General features: G+C 39.8%; 1 long non-coding RNA gene and 1 pseudogene across 2 annotated transcripts; one reads left to right on the top strand and one right to left on the bottom strand.

Moving 5' to 3' along the window:
* Positions 1-10,840: 10,840 nt before the first annotated feature.
* Positions 10,841-10,959, top strand: LOC120595720 (uncharacterized; annotated as a pseudogene).
* A 1,340-nt stretch (positions 10,960-12,299) lies between these two features.
* Positions 12,300-18,951, bottom strand: LOC120595643 (uncharacterized). 2 transcript variants are annotated; one of them, XR_005650921.1, is made up of 4 exons: positions 15,388-18,951; positions 14,980-15,192; positions 12,664-12,824; positions 12,300-12,531 (listed from the first exon to the last, which is right to left on the bottom strand). It is a non-coding gene; the product is annotated as an uncharacterized LOC120595643 (long non-coding RNA). The 2 variants fall into 2 exon arrangements; XR_005650920.1 differs by having other exon boundaries at positions 14,980-18,951.
* Between the last annotated feature and the right edge of the window lie 81 nt (positions 18,952-19,032).

Below are 19,032 nucleotides of genomic sequence, written 5' to 3'. Positions count from 1 at the left end.
AAGTACCAAGGCTAGGGTACGTAATCGGTGTGTAACTTCATTGTTCAACTAATTCAAAACCAACCTACCAATGAAATTGTTTAGACGGGGTACCAGCAACTTTACTGTTTCCCTCAATATGGGAAAATGATATGTTTTAGAGATATACTTATAATGGAAATGTATTGAAAGACTCCAGAATTCCTCTATACCATATCTGTCCAGGGTACTGAGCCTCCAAACACAGAGAAGCCTGTGGGTGATGGGATCCCCCAGGTGGCCACAGGATCAAGACCCATATACACAGAGACTCACAGCAGTGATTCTCCACACCAACTCGACTAGAAGGAAGGCATACCTCCTTGTTTCGACACTCTGGTGACTGCAGGTTGTGAGGCATGCATCTTCCAGCAGATGGATGCTATTATCTTTTACTAGACATGTTTTTGGATATGTATTTTCTTGACAGGGAAATTAATAAGAAAAAATGACAATCAACACTATCATTTATTGAATACTGCATATGTGCCAGGACTATGCTTAATTTTTCCAACAATCCTATGAGTTAAGTGCCTTCAACAAAGTCATACACATGCAGTATTTGACAGAGCCAGGGTACGATCAGATCTGATTATTATTAAACCTACAATCTTAACCATATGACTAGAAACCGATGCTCCTCCCCTAATTAAAAAAAAAAAAAAACCAACTAAAATATTGCAGTGAAACATTTCTTTCAGGAGTTTGGAGTTGTGTCAGATCCTGCCACTTTTCTCTGATCTTCCCTCTCCTTCAATAAGTGAATCCCTGATATTTAGGGGAGCCTGTGGCCTCTGGAAAAACAAACAAACTACATTTTCCAGACTCTTTTGCAGCTAGCTGTGGTTGTGATTAAATTTTGGCTCATGTGCTTTAAGCAGAAGTGGTGTATGCATTTCCTTGGAAGTATTCCTAAAGGCTAGGGCATGTCATTCTTTATCACCCCCTTCCTTCCTGCTGTCTAGAATGGATGTGTTATCCAGCAGCCATTTGGGAATGAAAGCCACACAGCAGTGCAACAAGCAAGAAGGTGTTCAGATCACTTGTGCCATGAAGTACGGGCTACCACCTATGGACACCTTGAATGTGGGGCAGCAATGCATTTCTACTTGTTTAAGCTACTGCCTTTATTTCCTGTTTCCCACAGTTGAGCCTAATGCTAACCAACGTAGGAGCCTTATGATGCTTTGTATTGTTACTGAATGTAAGTTAATTTAAGTTAAACTGGTCTTAGATATGCTACGTACTGTAGATAGAAATGACTAAGATACAGTCTTGCTTCAAGGAGGATTTGATTTAGAAGGCGAGAAGAGACATGTCCATGAGGCTACAGTAAAGAGACTATCTGGTATGTGAGTAGAAATTTCTATGCAGAGTGTATTTTTAGCATGTTTTGGAGTCTTTATATCGAGTTTCCCTCAATGGATAACAGAGAAAGCATGGAGTTTCATTTTTCTGTTGTCTTTGATGGGTTTTAATCCTTGCATACCGGTAGGTACTCAATAGTTTGACCAATTGATAAATATGCTCTTCAACTGATCCACTACAGTTAAGTAACACTGAAACTCTCGTTAGCTTCTTGTTGGAATCTCCAAGCCCCGTCCCATCTTCCTTCTGTGAAAAAGGGAGATAAAAACCCCATATTCCCTTCGCCTGTAAGATGAAGAGCTAGAAGCCCTTCACTGCTCTGTGCACAGTACAAACTCCGGACACCCTGAGAGAAATCCTGGAGGGGTCTCAGGCCCTTGGAGAATAAAGATGTGGGTTCCAGCTCCTGGCTCTGCCTTTGATTCCCTGTGAGCTCAGCAGATTGCCTCACCTTTCTTGGCCACAAAGTTCTTAATTGATAACAAATAACTAATTAATTATAAGAAAAGAGTTGGACTCAATGGCCTCTAAGGTTTAGCGCAAATGCTCTGTGACTCTATGACCGGAATGAGCCCTAAATAGGGAGTTGGGGAATGCTGAACTCACTGGGTTGATGACCTTAAGAGAGCTGTACAACAGCTGCTAACCTGAGGTTCTTCACCTGTAAGATAGGGAAGTTGAACAAGATGCCTTTTAATCGCTCACAGAGTTCAACTATTCTATGAATGCTTTATGCAAAATTATTCTTTCATGATGGAAAAAAGTCAAGTTAATAAGATTATTAGATTTTAAATCTATAGGTTATACTATTTAAAATAACCCCAATCTAGTGTTCCATGCACAATATAAGGGCTTTTTTTTTTTTAAACTTACTACCCTGTGAATAATAATAATATTGGCTCAGAGACAGAATTTTGCATTATCTTTCGTTATTTCACACAGGTTCTTATAGGTCATGATTAAGGTCAGAAATGAAAATGTCCTCTATGGAAACAGAAGTACCTATAACAAGCATAGAGGTTCCCGTTTATAACCATAACCAATAATCGTAACATCACGTTGTTCCCCTTGATCCCGAGTCAAAATGTTTTCTCTTATCCAAGTCCAAGCCATTCATCTATGTCCACTGGAATAAAGTCGTTCAGCATCATCTATCCCCTCTTTTAACACCCTTGAAATCCTCCTTTATAGTAAAACTCAGCCCAAGGCCAGCAAAGGATCATGTTTTCTTTTCCTTTTTTAGAGCTTGTACGACGTGTACCCATTTCCAGAGCAAGACAGTTTACGTCAACTCCAGGCAGTAGCCAAGGACTTAATAAACAAAACAATCAGGGATGGTTAACACAGCATAGTGCCAAAAACTGAAAAATCACCATCTTTATCAAACATTGAAATCTTGAGTGAATGGAAAATTTTAATGCTTTGGCTGTTTTGAGCTGGTTTTCAATTTGTCAAGAGAACATATATTTATTTACCCATCGAAGGTAAACTTTAATAAAATAAATACCCCTAAGCTTTACCCCTTCTTGAATTGAGGCTAAAAGTTTGAAGCTTCATGTTATAGGCTGAACTGTGTACCCTCAAAATTCATATGTTGAAGTCCTAACCCCTACTACCTCAAAATGTCACTATATTTGGAAATACAGCCTTTAAAGAGGTACTTAAGGTCAAATGAGGTCACATGGATGAGCCCTAGTCCAATATGACTGCTGTCCTTCTAAGAATAGATTAAGACACAGGTAACGCACAGAGGAAAGACCATGCAAAGACATAAGGAGAAGGCAGCCTTCTGGAAACCAAGGAGGGAGGTCTTAGAGGGAACAACCTGATGACACCTTGATCTTGGACTTCTAGCCTCTAAAACTGTGAGAGAATAAATGTCCATTGTTTAAGCCACCCCGTCTGTGGTGGCTTGGTATGGCAGCCCTACCCATCTGTTTCTGTCTCAGATTAACACAAATAGTGAGTCTCTGGGTTCTCTCAGCACTTGTCACATTTCCTTGGACATTGTAAGCACCCCATTTGTTTGTAAAACAAATTAATTAATTTTTAAATGAAAGAACTTCTCACCTCGTCTTCCCATGCTTAATTCTCCATGAGGTGATGAATGGAAATAAAAACTCCAGCCGGTTTTTCTTCCGTTTTCCTCTCTCCTTTTCCCCTCAATCTCATGCCAGCATTTCCGTTCAAGTTCATGTTTAGTCTGTGATGGCAACTTATAGTCTTATTATATTGTTTTCATATATGTTCCGGATTTTTTTAGAATTTTACCCAAAAGTCAGGAAGTGATCTTAGCCTCCTGTGTATAGCCTTACAAGATGCTGGAATGGTGGGGGGCGGAATTTAAGAGTCAACTTCTAAGGCCTAAGGAAACTGATCCAACTTTGAAAGCTGAGGAACTGATAGGACCAAAAAAAGTTACCTAATCATCCGGGGCTATATTTGCCCATTCTATGTCTTTTCTTTGAGCTCTGCTGGGTTGGATATTTACTTGCGCTCTTCCAGTCTATCTAAATTAATAGTCTCAATTATAAAATTTCTCTCCTTCCTACTTTGGATTTCAGCTCTTTATAAACATGTCTCCATGAGACCATGGAGCCATGTGAGTACAGGATCAATATCGCTTTGATCTTTGCGTGCCGCGCCTGGCCCACAAAGCGCTCAACAGAGTTGTTTCAATGACTGTGAACGAGCATCTCAAAAATATGCTGGCATTCATTCAATCAATTATTTATTAAGTGACATCGTCAGTGCAGGCGCTATGCCAGATACGGTGATACAGAAAGGTCATCAAGAAGCTCCAGACCAAGTGACAGTGCCATGAGTGAATGGCACTACAGTGTGTGTGAAGTGTCATGGGAAAACAGCAAAATGAAAACCCAAACTATCAGAAGGCAAGTGCTCTCACCTTTTTTCTCACGTCTCCTGGCTCTCCTTCAATTTCATACACTCCTGTAATATTACACTATTACAAAGAGCATTATTCATCTTATAAATTCCTGTAAGTCCAACTGTCTGAATTTCTTAACAGACCAGCTTAACTTCTGTCTCCTTGGGGAAATCTTTTCTGATGACACTAAGGTTTTGTCTTCTCTCTGCCTTCCTTAGTCTTTACCACTCATTTACCAATAATTCCAAGACCACCTAAGGGACACTTCAGGGATTCACATGAAGTTCTGTTCGCATGTAGTGCTTGTATTTTACACCTGCTTAGAGACTGCAAGCTTCTGGAAGGCAGAAACCCTGTATACTTATAGAATGTTAGAAATCGAAGGAACGTAATGGTCATCTGGTCCAACTCCATCTTTCACAGGTGACAAAACCCAGAGTCAAGGACAGTACCACTTGCCCATAAGAACTTACAAAGTTAGTTAAGGAACAAAACTAAATTGCAAAGCCAAGATGATTTGAAACAGGTATTAGGAGGCTAACGGTCCTGAACTATTTTTCCAAGTGCCAACATCTTTCTGGTTTTTTTTTCTTTCCCCTAATATCCTCTCTCTCTCTCGAACTTGGTCCCTATGTTCAAGAAATAAAGGAATATTTTTTCTCTAAGGAATAATCTTACTTCTCTGCGTGCGTGTGTGTGCACATATACGCGTGTGCATGTGGATGTGTGCATACATAGCAGTACTATAGAAAACAACAAGCTTAGGGTTGTGTTAACTCCACAGACTCTGGAATCAGATGGTCTAGGTTCAAATCACGAATCTTCCACTACATTTCTGTTAATTTGGGGCATCTCCAATCTTCAGTTTCCTTATTATTTATAAAATAAAAATTAGAGTACCTACCTCTTTAATTTCTTACAAGATCAGACTTGTAAAGTGTCAGTATAATGCATAAATTAAGTGCTCATTACGCCTTTGATATGACCTTGATTTGACTAACATGTAGAGGTAAAAATTATAAGAAAGTTCACAATATATAAAGCTATCATGTAAACTCTTCATATGCAATTCAAACCTCAGCATTCATACATTACTATTTTCCTTTAAAAAAAAAAATGTGTTGCAAGATACAAAATCCTTTCCAACCAAAAATGAAGACCACCAGCGATGTCCCTTTACTTAAACTACTTTCTGAGTTAAACCACTCAGAAGATACTTCAAGGCATTCATTACTATTTCCAGGATTAAAGGCAGGTGTCAAGGTGAAAGCCCATGCTCATTACATCTAATGCCCTTTCCTCCCATACAAAAGCAGGAATCAATTAATTTCCTCCAGACACCAAACAGTCAAGTCCGGTTGGCAGCACTGAAGGTTTCTAAGGACTTTCTTTCGTAAATGATGTCCTTAGGAGCCTTCGGAGTTTCCTTCCTCCCTGCAAGTATCTTTCTTAAAAGCAGAACATTCAATTTACTGCTCTTTTCCTTCCTCGTGAAAAAATAAAAATTTACAGTAAAAGTATAGAAAATAACCACCATCATGGATTTCCTTCAGCTCTGCCGAAACAAAGCAAACAAAACAAGTTTTGCCACAGAATCTGCAGAGAATGCAAACCAGTCCTATAGAACTGGAAAGATATTGAGTTTCTGAGTTATAGCGGATTGTGCTGACACTCGATCACTGGGGACCTTTTTGCCAGGTATCGATGATCTAGTAGGAAGCTGCTCAATGCCTTTCCTCTCCTCCTTGAATCTCCAAACAAAACAATTCAGATACGCTCACAGTGGCACGCTACTGAGCACAATTGGGGGCAAAGGACATGTGTATTTCTATCTGGGAGTAATGTCTTTGTGAGGGCAGAGTAAGGAGTGGCTGTAGAGGGGATAAGAAGAGGTGGCCTTCCTTCTGTCCCCACCTCCATCTCAGCCAGTTGGTGTGGGCGGTCCTCACATGGTGGGAAAGTACTATCAGTATGTGCTCCAGCAAAACAATGAGGTGCAGTAAGTAGATGAATTTTATCTTCAGGGGCAATCATGTAAGCGAATCTAACATATATTTGGCTGCTTAAAACTACACGTGGTTCATCTCCCAGGTCTTTCCACCAGGTCAGGGACTCTCAAACTAAACTGTGATCGAATCACCCTGAGAGTCTGTTAAACATGCAGATTTCCAGATCTTGCCCCTGTAAGACTGATTCAGGAGCACAGAAATGTGAATTTCTAATCAGTGGTCCAGATGGGATTGTGATTCAGGGGCTCAGGCCATACTCACTGCAAGACTTTCCAGAATAATGTGTCAGGCAGCACAGCCTCCTTATCCTCACCCCCAGCTAGCTGTTTCACTGGAAACAAGCAACCTAACAGCAAAAGAGGTAAGAACCAGAAAACCTTCCTCTCCCAGAAATGTATTTTTAGCTAAATGAGAATAGGAAAAGTAGATACCTGGTTTAGAAAAACACCTTCACATAAAGGAAAGGTGGACACTCAAGGCAATTATGAGCATTTCAGCAGGGGAGGAAGGAAGATACTCGTGGAGGCACCTGTTCATAACTTCTGTAGGCACAGCCCTGCCAAGCGGGACGGAAGAACAGAGAGCCCAGTCTCTCGGTGGAGCCTGGGCTATGACCCTTCCAGGCAGTTTGGATCCCACGGGGGAGCCACCGTGCCTGGTGCTTTGGCCTTTCCTCCTGTCTGTCCAGGAATCTCAAACTCCCCTTTCTCAATTCTCAAGGTTTCTCAGGAGACTTCAGCCTACCCTGAAGTTGCCTCCCATTCCACGTTTTGCCTGCTGAAGTTGTGATTTAAGCTCGATTTGTTTGGCATCACCAGTTACTGATTTCCTTCGTAGTTTTTGTTTTTGTTTTGCAGTTTTCCAATGCAGAATATTATTCATCAATGGAAAGCCCTGGAAAGTGTAAAAGGCAATATCCTCAGCTCTCTGCTGGACTTAAAGACTGAAGTTGGCAAGTTGGTCCTCCTGAACTGAACACATCTAACACACACATTGCTGACTCAGGCTGTACAAACATGGTTCGTTATTTTTGCTCATCAAAGCTGTTAAGAGAACAGTGGATGGCGATTTGGTGTTTAGAGCACCTGCTTATTCTTAGATACTGAGCTAAGTACTCAACACTCGCTGTGTAATTTATATCTTCTAACAGCCCTGCCCTGAGCAGGAAATGTTATTATGCCCTTCTAACAGAAGAAGGAAGAGGGGTTCAGAAGAGTGTAAGCTGTTGATGTCACACACCTGGAAAGCAAGACCTGGATTTGTCCTTCTGATGCCATTGTCCACCCTCTTGCCTTACACCAAGCTGCTTCCCTCCCTAAAGCACATTAAAAACTATTTCCTTATTAGTGATTAATTTACAAGTACTAATGTCCTGAATGGACAGAGCGGACATTCTATGAAAGTATGTCCTTTTAAAGACCAAAGCCCACACTACGTGGATATGTCAGGGACCACGTTTCCCTAGAACTGTGAATATCATTTAATCGAAACCATTCTGTTCCCAAACAGCCAACAGATGTTCATAAAGTGTTTAACACTCTGGAGAAGGGTATACTGCAATATAAAACCCATCCAAGCAACATGCTTAAAACTGCATTTACAAACGTCATTCTCTATTCGACTAGAAACAGGATGGCTTTTTAATTCCAGGGCATTAGTTCAAATCTGTTCTGGATTTGAATGGACAGAAAATTGTTCCCTCCTGACAGCCATTCAGCAGTCCATGTTCATTCTTGGTAAATTGGTGCTCCCAGGAGGCCTGTGCAAAACTCCGAATGCCACTGGCCTCTGCCAAACAACATGGCAGAGCTGGGGGAAACCTGAGGAAAAGATCAACTTCCTTTAAAAACATTCCCTAAAGGGACCCCGTGCTTAAGGCAAAACAGATGCTCCTGAGAAATAACATCAGCCTCAAGGAAAGTGTGTGTCCTGCCACATGCCATCCCTTAATACAAATCATCCCCTTGCCCGGGTCTCCCCTTTTTCCAATCCTCTTCTCTTCGTGTCTTAGAAGCAGCATCCGCACGTGCACATGCACGCACGGTGATCAGAAGTCCAGTGGTAGACTCCCTCAGGACGACGGGGAATCTTCCAGCTCTGCACCAAACCGGCTGTTGGTGCAACACTCACAGATACATTTATTAAGCACTTATTGTGCCAGGACCTGAGCCAAGTGCTTCCCATGACTGTGTAGATAAGGATTTGGAGGCTTACAGAAGTCATTATTTCTAAGATCATGCACCTAGCAAATGATGATCCTAGGATACACCAGATACTCTGTTTATCTGGCAAGCTAGACAACGTCCATCATGTCCTTTGTGGTCCAAACCGCCATTGTCTCTCACCTAGATTATGACAACCCTCTCCTGGCTGGCCTCCCTCCTTCACCCTTGTCCCTCATCATCTAAAAGAGAGTGAATCTTATAAATGTTAGACCCATTCACTGCTCCACTCAAAATCCTCCGATGACTTCTCATTTTACTCAGAATAAATTTCCAAGTCCTCATCACAACCTGCAAGTCCATGTACTCTCTGATGACATCTTCGTCCATTCTTTCCTCACTTACTTTAAAAAAATCGTTCTCAAAGTGTAGTTCCTGACACCCTTTCGGAGGTCTGGAAGTCAAAATCACTTTTATTCTAATATTCTAGTTATTCTAATATTCTAGTGTTGTTTCATGCTCATTTGTACAGAGAACAAGTACTTTTAAAATAAAGTTTCTGATTCCACGTTGCAACTGCCCTTTAAAGACTACCACTTGTTGAGTTCTGATGTAGTATCAAACAAGAATAACTGGAAATATCTGAAAAGGCTAATATTAAAACACTCTTCCATTTTTCAATTCTGTGTCTGGGTGAGGCCAGATTTTCTTCATTTACTAAAACCGAAACAACATACTGCTATGGATCGGATGCAGAAGCAGCTATGAGAATCCAGCTGTCCTCTAGCAAGCCAGACATGGAAGAGATTTGCAAAACTGCAAAACAATGTTACCCTTCTCATTAAATTCTTTTGTGTTGGAAAATATAGTTATGTTTCACTAAAAATTACTTTTATTAACATGTCACGTGCTTAGTATGGTAATCTGTAAACAAATCAATAAATATTTTTAAATTTTCTCAGTTTTAATTCTTAACATGACAAATCTCAATAGAATCGATATAACTAAAGCTCTTGGGGATCCTCAATAATTTTTAGGCATACAAAGGAGCCCTAAAACCAGAAAGTCTGAGAACTACTGCCCTCAGCTCATTGGCCTTCTCACTGTTCCTTTCCATGCCAAGAAAAAGATTTACTCTAAGAAACTGGCTCATGCAGTTTTAAAGGCTGAGAAATCCACAATCTGTAGTCAACAAGCTGGAAACCCAGGAGAGCTGACCGTGTAAGTTCCGGTCTGAGTTTGAAGTCAAGAGAAACTGACATCCCAGCTGCAAGACAGACAGGCAGTGGGAGAGAATTCTTTCTTACTCAGCCTTTTTATTCTACATAAGCCTTCAATGGACTGGATGAGGCCCACTCACAATAGGGAGGGCCATCTGTGTTACTCAGTCTACAGCTTCTCACCATGTTTATCTCATCCAGAAGCACGTCACAGACACACTCAGACGTAATGTTTCACCAATCATCTGGGCATCCTGTGGCCCAGTCAAGCTGACACGTAAAATTAACCAGCACACCTTCCATTCATTAAGGTCACTCCTCAAATATTATTTTATCCCCTACATCACCCTATAAAAAATAACACTAATACTCCCATATCCTCTGTCTCCTTAACTACGCTCCAGTTTTCTTAGTTTGTATCACCATTTATAAATTATATATCTACCCTTTTATTTCTTCTTGCTCCACTAAAATATAAGCTTTTTAGGTTATTGAAGAGTTTAGTTCCTTGTTGCATACTAGAACGGGTCATAATCAAAATTTGTTGACTAAATGAATAAATACATCACACTGTTTCTATAGACTTAAGACCATAATTAAGATTTGAGGAAGCAAAGTTATTAAAGCGAAAGCACTGAATTGCCCTCAGGTGGATTGTAATGTGTATGCGTCACACACAGTGCTTTAAGCAAGGCAGACATTTATTTTTCTTTCACCTAAAAGTTTGGAACTAGGCAGTTTAGGGAAGGTATGGCAGCTCTGTTTCACACAGTCCTCAGGGACTCTAGGGTGTGGACTTTGCTTCTTGGTCCAATATGGTAGATAGAGAGCCAGCATCATATCTTCCTTCCAAAAGAAAGGAAGGAAAAAACTAAGAAGAAAAGTGAGGTGAAGGGAACATAACAGCTACTTTTTCAGATTTTCAGAAGCTGTCCCACATCAATCCTACATAAATTCATATGCCAGATTTAATCATATGGCCCCATCTGAGAAATATGCCTTTATTCTGGGTGTACACATACACAGCTAAAATATTGGGGGTGCTTATTTAAAGTGATAGGGAAGAATAGATATTGCGGGACCATTGGCAGTCTATGCTACAGGTAACTATTATTTTAATCTGCCTTCTTCTTCTGGTAATGGAATCATTTTTCCATTAAGAAACTCTTCCTCGTCTACAGCCATGCCACCCTGAACGTGCCCGATCTCATCAGATCTCAGAAGCTAAGCAGGGTCGAGCCTGGTTAGTACTTGAATGGGAGACCACCTAGGAAGACCAGATGCTGTAGGTGTGAAAAAAAAGAAAAAGAAACTCTTTCTCAACCCATACCATTTCTTATAATGCTGGTGATGCTGTCTACACAGTACAGCCTCTACCAAAAGCAGGAATGTGGCTAAGACTAGGTGAGTCATCATATACCCTATCCTCTCGGCCCATCGATTGGTCCAGAGATGAGTACATGACCCAAGCAAGGCCTAGAATGGGCAAGCATAGCCAGACAGAACTTCCTCTGAGATTTAAATATAAATGGTGGAAGAGAAATGCTTTTTTACCCTGGGGTTGATAAGCTGGGAATTAGTGAATCCTGGGGTACTGACATTCATTTCACCCAAGCTATATGTAATAAGTCCTATCTTCAACACGAGGGAATGAGGCCAATACACAAAGGCAAGCAGACCCATACGCTGGAGAGGTGACATCATTTGAGTTCTCTGATCCAAGTCTGCCAAAGCCTGATATCTCAGTTATGAGATCCAATAAGTTCCCTTTCGCTTAAATCGGTTTTTGTTGAATATCGTTCTCTTGCATTTAAAATCCCTGACTACAATGTGTATAAAAGGCATGTTACCTTTAAAATCTGTTCTCAAATATTATTTACTATTCAATAAAGATTAACTTATGATGCAAAATGGAGAGAAAGTATGTCTGTTTCTACCTTAAACACACATTTTTGAAGTCTGGATCGCCTCCTTTGAAAATCTCCCCCTGAGCAAGCTCTCCTTTCCACGCTCCCTGCCCCACCACTGCCTGCTCAGTGCCTCCCTCTTCATGACAGAATACCTGGCTTCCATCGAACACAAGACTGACCACGTGGCATTGAAATCCTTTGTTTCTAGGACAACCTTCCCATAAAATGACAATTTGCTTGAGGACAAGGGACTGTATCATATCTTCATATCTCCAGCACTTACCTCACTGCTGGGTATACAGTAATGATTATATTAAACTTAGTGTTATAAATATGTACACACAACTTTTTATCACCACCTCGTGGTAGAGGGTCTAAATTACTCTTCAATTTCCTCTGGAATATGTTAATCACAACTTTTTATCACTACCTCATGGCAGAGGGTCTAAATTACTCTTCAGTTTCCTCTGGAACATCCTCTGTTAATCAAATTAAAAAAAAAAGTGGAAACTACAAAACCAAAGTAATAAATGATAGCACAATTACTGTTCAGCTGACTCAATTAGAACAAAATTCTCAAAAATGAGAAGTGCTAAAATATTTCTAAAGCAAAATCACTCCCCAGATAGCAGACCAATGTCTTTAATTTTAAGTAAATCTCAACAAAGATCAAATCATAGAAATCTACATCGGTAGATAAAGCTTGATTTATAATTGTGAAATTCATATTATATCAAAGGATTTTTTATTTTTTTAAATTCTGGTTCATTTTTGGATAAAAATGGTTGGAGGTCAGTTTCTCTATTTGAGGTGAGAAGCAAGGTCGGGTGCAATCACAGGGCCTAAGCAACCAATGGTTCCAATTGGCTGCATTTCAGTATCAAAAACAAGAGACCTGGGTAGTAGCAGCCTATGGCCTTCTCAGCTTGCCTCTCCTGGCATGGAATCTTCACCCTATGAGTTAGATGGGATGAGAATGATCAGGGCCCCATTATTCTCTGACTGCCATGCTTGGGGTAGAGCCTCCAACCTATGAGTGGGGGCTGGATGGAAGAGGGAAACACCCATCCCAGGGGCTGCACTCACCCGGAACTCAGCCTCTGTAACTTGAAGTTGGAGGAGATCAGGAACGTCATCGGCCTCTCCTTCTTGGTTACATACTGTGTCCCTTGATTGGAAACTAACAGGAATGGGGGCTCTGTCCTTTTGGCCACACCTATCTGGAGTGGAGCCTCCATCAAGCTCAGCTAGCAGGGAGAGAGAGGAAGGGAGAGGTTATGGTTTGAGCGCCACAGATTCTCACTGTTCTTACATATTTAACAGATTTTGCTGAATATTTCATTTCCTGTATGCTCTTAGGACAATTAAAGTCCAGAGACTTTAAATGATTGTGTGTGTGTGTGTGTGTGTGTGTGTGTGCGCGCGCGTGTGTGCGTGCGCGCGCGTTTTAATCATTTTTACTAGTTATGGTTGTTTCACTGGAGAATGGGTCTGCAGATCTCTTCACACCTTCCCAGAAGTTTCAGTCCCTTTTAAAGAATACAATTCCATAAGCTAACATTATAACCGCTGGTTTTCATTGCCATTACTGTCGACTTCTATTTTTAAGTTGTAATAATTCCTAGTAAAGTAGAGAGATGTAATTTTATTCTGATCAAGTTGACTTGACCCCTCTCAAGTAAACAAAATTACATGCAAAGCTGAAAACAGAAATGGGGACAGGGAACCAAGCGGGAACAACATTTTATAATTTGTCAAGTTCAGAGTACATACACTTTTTTTTCTTTTTAGTTTTAAAAGACAAATACCGACATGTAAAGTGAATTTATATTTTACAAAGGCTACCAAGCTGAACCCCTTCCTCCAAGTTTTCATTCTGACCTGACCATATTTGAATGCAGGTAAGTAACCAAATCCACATTTGAATTTTTGCATCTACTACATTAAGAGCTTGTTTTCAACATGACTTCATTAGCTGGAACCATTTTTAGTAGGGAACATATAAATTAATAAAAATAATTAATAGTTATTGTTATACAAGTTAACTTTTATTGAGTGCATATGCCAGGCTCTTTGAAAACTGTATTAAATGTACTATTTCACTTAATTCTAACAACATTACTATGAGGCAATTTAAATTTTTATTATCTCCGTCTTATAGATGAAGCAACTAGGTACAGAGAGGTTAAGTTACTTGCCTAATGTACATAGCCCATCAGTCAGTGGTGGAGGATGGATATGAAGCCAGATAGATTAGTTTCTAGAACTTCCATTGGTCCTTTGTGCTATACTGATACTTAAAAAGTTTTTGGCTTCATTGCCAAAAATATGTACAGTAGCCTCCTAAGAGTGGTACTTCGGAAATTTTCTTTAAGAGAATTGTTCATTCACTCATTCAACAAACTTACTAAGCAAATACTAGGATCAGAAAGACGAACTGTTTGATTAAGCATGGAAACTAGTAAATACTAATCTTGTAGGATAAAAGTTGACTCCTCATATGAATGGAAAATACCTCATGAGAATCAAAATCAGAGAGTCACATTGTTAAGCACTAAAATGGAACTGTTATTATGTGAAAAATTTTAACATTTTAATGAGCACATACTGCAAGCTGGGCACCATGCTAAGCTCAAATGCTTTATATAGGTAATTTCATATCATGCCTCCAAAAATCACCAGGTAAATGGTTAAGAGCTGAGGCTCTAAGTCAGCCTTGTGGGGTGTGAATTCCAGTTCCAACAGTGACTAGCTGTGTAAGTCAGACAAATTATTTAAAATCTCTGGGCCTCAGTTTACTCATCTGAAGATTAGATATAACAATGGCAATTCCTGTAAGTTAAAAATATATTCAACAGCAAGTAAAGGAATATCTGACTATAGTGGCTTTAAAATAAGAGTTCATTCTTCAACATAAGTGAAAGTCTGGCAAATGTTAGTTTAGCATTTCAGTGATGTCATGGCTGTGATTCTTTCAGGAGTACAAGATAGCTGCTGCAGCCCCAGAAATGATGTCAATGTTTAGGGTAGAAAGAGCAGAAGAGGGTGCTGGCCACAGGGGTCCTCCTGATCAGGAAAGCTAAGGCGCAATCCATGCAGATGTCTACGTATGTCCCCATGACCAGAACTCTGTCATATATGGCCACTTGAACTGCAAGTGAAGCTTGAGAAGCAAATATGTAGGAGGCACATTTTCACCCACACACAATCAGGGCTCTATAAGCAAGGGAGAGGAGAATGAGGATCCAGGGTGAGCACCTCAGCAGTGCCTAGCACACTACTTCATGGGGTTGGGAGAACAGAGAGAATTCAAGCTAAGCATCTGGCACAGTCTGGGTCCTCATTTGGGGCCAACAGATGTTAGTTGTTTTATTTTGTAAATGAAAATGTTCAAGAGCTTACCTCGAATCACACAGCTTCTATATAAGAGATGAGATTCAAAGGCAGCCTTGCGGACTCCAAAGCCTAAGCAGTCACAATGTAAAGAGTGATGAGAACAATTGGGTAGAGGCTTTTAAGGGTGCCATCGCTCCTGAATCACTTTTTGTACTCTGCTTAAGAGTCACACTTTTATTTTTCTTCATAGATATGCTAAGGATGCCTCAGCTGGATCCCCTGCAGGAATTAGTGGAAAAAGATGTAAAAAAGTAGCCAGCTCTTGCTTAAGTCTTCTGAATTAACACCAGGCAACCACCTAAGATACAGCAGAAGGACATCTGTATTTAACACATACACATACAAAACTGTATTCAATAAAAAAATAGCCATGAAGCTCTATTGTTTGATTAAGCATGGAAACCAAATACTGACCTCTTAGAAAAATAGTTGGCTCTTCTCCGAATGGAAAACAACTGGATGAGAATCAAAACCTGATGTGTGAAGTGTCCCCTCAAAGTAAGATACTCAAAAGATGTTAGAAGCTTTCACCAGGAAAACAGACATCTCTATTTTTCAATTTAAAAAATGTACCATTACTAATTAAAACCACAATATTTAAAAAATGATGTCTCCCCCACCGCATGAAAGGGTTTGGTTTCATATTTGCAAGGTGTAATGAACATGTGAGGTCTGGTGACCTCATCTATAATAACTCCATGCATATAATTACTGTGCACAGAGGTGTCTGGAGAGCAGATTTTTAATCAAGGCCAGGACAAGCCTGTATTACATTAATAGAAAATGTAGAACACATGGTTCCAATTCCATTTGCTCAACCATAAAATGAGCAGAGTATTACTGACTTAACTTCCTCCCATAGAGTGGGAGGGCAGAAGATGAGTTCCATAAGACACAAGCTATGTTTACAAAGCACTTATGGCAGTGGTTGCTAGACTTGGGGAATTATCAAGGATTATCAACTTTGACCTTGCCAAGTAGTAACAGTAAAACAACATAACAACAATCAACCAACCAACCTGACCACTGTCATCATCACTTCATAAAAGGACTTTTAACACCAAGCAACTAGGATGGACATACTTATTCTCAAAGTAAAAAAGCAATACTGTAAATGGAATGAGTTTTACTAAATTTCACTCCTCATCTTAATTTTTCTCATTTGAAATGCATGGATTAACATTTAGGAATTACAGGGTCAGTCCTGGCATTGTTCTCTTAGTCCTAGATAGTCTTTCTGGACACCGGATTTCCAGGACTAGAGGGCACTGCTATAGCATTACAGGCAGGGCCCAAGAGTTTCAGGATGCATGCAATTAAAAATCTTCACTAGAAACTTTCAGAGCACATCTGTAATTGGAGATGCTTCTCCCACACTCTCCTTTGGCCTGCCTTAAAGTATCGCAATAGTTTTAGACTCCAGATTCAAGATCCTATTATTGCTACTTACGTAGTCATTTTAAGTCATAATTAGAACCTAGACACAATGAAGGCAGGGGTCTTAAATTCCCCATGGGACCTTGCACTCAGCAGGCATCAAGTGATACCTACTGATTTGGTATGAGCTTGATGATTGCGGAGTCTATAAAAGTTCTAAAAGCCAAGAACAGCAGCTGATGAAAATCATTGTGAGCTGATCTTGGGAAGAAGATGGGTCTGTCCAAAGAGGTAAGAAAATATTTTACTGTCAATTGAAAATTTTCATATTTACTTATCTAACATAATCTTATGTACATGCTCTGAGCATATGTACATGGTCCGAGGCTAAAACATAAGTTTTTTTTTAGAAAATTCACAACCACTTAAGGCTGTCTCTATTTAAAAACTGAAATAAAGACTTTATAATCTAGATTTTCTTATGCGACATGTGACCTTCTCTACATATTTACGGTATAGTGGTAACAGAATAGTCACAGGAGTTTGGCAGCTGGCAAGAAACTGTAAGACAGTCTTACACAGTCTTCTCATTTTTCAAGGAAATTAGCGCTAGCGAGGTCGGATGATTTTTTTCAAAGCCACAACACTAGACGCCTGTGAATTTGGGACACAGAACGCAGGTTTCCTGTTTTCCAAAACCATGATCTCTCTACAATATTGTTTACTCTCTGGCTGATAACATCATCTGCTTTTATGCTCACTTCAATAAAATCTGAGCCCGTGTTAAGTGGCAACAGGGACTTGCAGTGGCACTAGATGGTTAAAGCGAGAAAAAGCATCATAAACAGGATAATGAGATGACCTCCGCCCTCACTCAGTGACTCATGATTGAACGGGAAGGGAAGGACTTCACACACCCAAGTAACATGTTTTTGGGGTAAAAGTTTATCTTGAGACACAATATATTTTTTTTTTAATTTTTCGACTCACCCAGTTGGCTGAGTCCTTTCCTCTTTCCTATATTTATAATATCTAACATGCATGTTAACACAGAATATCTGGCATAGGTAACTAGATATCCCTATTGAAAAAGCAAAGCCCTCGAGAGCCTGCTTCTTGATGTTTGAGAGTAGGAAAATGAAATAATTTATGTAATTCTCCTTTGTACAAAACTCTGCACACCAGTCTATACACTGGCATGCAAACTTGTAACTATCACACCAATCAAAATAAGAATGTCACTTAAGTGAATGCACATCAGTGTTACTCTAATCAATGTTCCAAATACCATTATAGTAAAAGTACCGAAGAACACAATAGTACCTAATAAACGATGTGAGCACTATATGAGGTACACAAAAAATGTGAAAGCACCAGTTCTCAGTGGTGCAGTCTTTGAGGACGGGGCTGTCTTACCGACTATATTATCATAGTAAATAGTTTAGATTATAGAAATGATCAAAATATACTCATAGCTTAGAGGGATTGCAATTCTATTAGTTAATATCCTTCTTAGCAAGAATTCCCATACACCCTTCACCCAATTTCCCCTATTGTTAACATGTTACATTACCGGAGTACATTTGTCAAATCTAAGAAACCAACCATTGGTACATTAACTCCATAATGAATTTGAATTTCACTAGTTTTTTCACTAACGTCATTTTTCCGTTGCAGGATCCAATCCAGGAAAGCTCATTGCATCGTTGTCATGTCTCCTTAGTCTCTGGTCTGTGACAGTCTCTCAGTCATTCCCTGTTTTGCATAAATTTAATAGTTTTGAGGAGTATTTTGTAGCATCTCTCAGTCTGGGTTTGTCTGATGTTTTTTTCTCCTGATTAGACTAAGTAGACTGGGATTGTGGGTTTTTATGCCCACAGAGAAGCATAACCAGCGAGGTGTCCTCATCACATCACACTGAAGACATGATAATAACATGACTTCTCACTGGTGATGTTTACCATGATCACTTACTTCAGGTAGTGTCTTTCTTAACTGTAAAGTTACTGTTTTCTCCTTTCCATACTCTATTCTTTGGAAGTGAGTCATTAAGTCTAGCCCACACTCAAAAGTGGGGGTGCCAGAGGTCAAGAGCTTTCAAAGACAGTTCTGCTTGGGCTGAAGCCCATTTGCTATGAAGAGATTTCACTTACAGTAAAAAGTTGGAAACAGAAGCAATGGGCTAAAAGAGGACAGGAAAACTAAGTAGCTTTCCAGCTATTTATCCGAAAAGGATTTCAATGTAAGGATACTTTGATCAAAATGTCTTTTTAAGGAGTTTACGAGACTTGGTTAATGAAGTAGCTTCTCCACGCTCTCCTTAAGAATCATCTAGAAGAAATGAAACAAGAAACAAAAATCGCAAACTTCAAATTCTAAGAAATTATTAGAAATTTCAAATGCAAACCCGCAACACACGAAGGGTTGCCAAACGCAGAGAATGCAGGGGTACAGGAAGATGCTGAGAGAGGATATCTATTCCTGCAGCTCACATTCAAACTCAGCAAGAGAGAGAAGTCAGACAAAAGAAGAAATCAGAATATATGATTTCACTTATATGCGGAATCTAAGTAATAAAAAGAACAAACTAATCAAAAACAGACTCACAAATATAGTGGACAATTTGGTGATGGACAGAGGGGATGAGGGGTTGGGGGCTGGGAGAATGGGGTGAATGGTTAA

The sequence above is a fragment of the Pteropus medius genome, unplaced genomic scaffold (assembly GCF_902729225.1).
Source record: "Pteropus medius unplaced genomic scaffold, Ma_sr-lr_union100, whole genome shotgun sequence".
NCBI classification, from domain to species: Eukaryota; Metazoa; Chordata; class Mammalia; order Chiroptera; family Pteropodidae; genus Pteropus; species Pteropus medius.
Note: the sequence above shows the minus strand (reverse complement) of the source record. Positions and strands in the feature narration are given on the sequence as shown.